The sequence below is a fragment of the Arachis ipaensis genome, chromosome B04 (assembly GCF_000816755.2).
Source record: "Arachis ipaensis cultivar K30076 chromosome B04, Araip1.1, whole genome shotgun sequence".
Classification (NCBI taxonomy): Eukaryota; Viridiplantae; Streptophyta; class Magnoliopsida; order Fabales; family Fabaceae; genus Arachis; species Arachis ipaensis.
In genome coordinates, this window is record NC_029788.2 from 11730137 (window position 1) to 11731503 (window position 1367).

Sequence of the window (1367 nt, forward strand, 5' to 3'; positions counted from 1 at the left end):
ATTATCACTATGTGTACATTAAATTGAGTAGATTTTTTTTCCAAATAAAATGTTAGTCTTACTTACTATTTCAACCTATAATATAATATGAGATGGTAAATTCAAGTAGTACAAAATAATATTAACAACTCCTTCATATGTGTATAATTTTTAATTAAAGTAAGGGTAAACTACCAAAAATGCACTCGAATAATTTTGTCGCGGATAAAAATACACTCGAATTTTTCTATCGACAAAAATACATTCAAACAATTTAAAAATATGACAAAAATAACTAACATTAAATATTTATTTCTCAAAAAATGCTTTAGAGATTGATTTTGATGTCTTTTTTGCAAGCAAGATTAAAAAAATGAGATATTTTTATTTTTAAAATTTGGTAATTTTTTGCTAATTATGTATTTTTTTTGTGTTTTTTAAAAGTATTATTGGTTGTGGACAAATAAATCACAAAAAAATATATACTTAGTGAAAAATCACCAAATTTTAAGGATAAAACATCTCATTTTTTTAATCATACTTTCAAAAAATCGCATCAAAATTCAATCTCTAAAATATTTTTTGAGAATACATATTTAATATTAGGTATTTTTATCGCGATTTTGAATTATTTGAGGGCATTTTTGTCGATAAAAAAATTTGAGTGCATTTTTGTCAGCGACAAAATTATTCAGATGCATTTTTTGTGATTTATCCTTAAAATAAAATGACAATATACTTTGCAACAAAAGAAAAACTAAAATAACCATAAATTTTGTACCAAAAGTAGGGTTAGATGTTAGCGAAATAGAGCGGAAACTGGGGTGGAAATGCCTCCGAACTCTTCGTCCCTGAATCTTGACCTTCTTCCTATCCTTGTCCTTAATTCCTGTGTGGGAGAACATTACCCTTATTTCCATTCTCTTATGTTTCTCGTAGTTCTCGCAAGACCCTATTCTATATCTCCTTTTGATAATTTTTCCAAAAATTCTAATGATTTTTTTAAAAATTTAAAAAATATAAAATATTAAAATAACCTACAAATACATCTTGTCTAAAATTATAAATTAAGTAAAATTTAATAGGATGAGGATCCCCGTCCAAATCTACAGTTGTTTCTGAAAAATTTCATCCTCCATCTTCACAAAAAAAAAAATTCCTGCCTTTCAATCTCTATTTCAAACAGTCCCAACAATAATTCTCTGTCTTGAAAAGTTTTGCCACACCTAACCAAAAAGAATAATATATTTTTTGTTTAAATTTTACAAATGATAGTTGTTACAGAAATTTACAATGTAAATAAATAATAATTAAAATATACTAAAAAATATACTAATAACGATCAATAAAAAACATAAAATTTAAGTAATATTCGAAGTAATCATCAT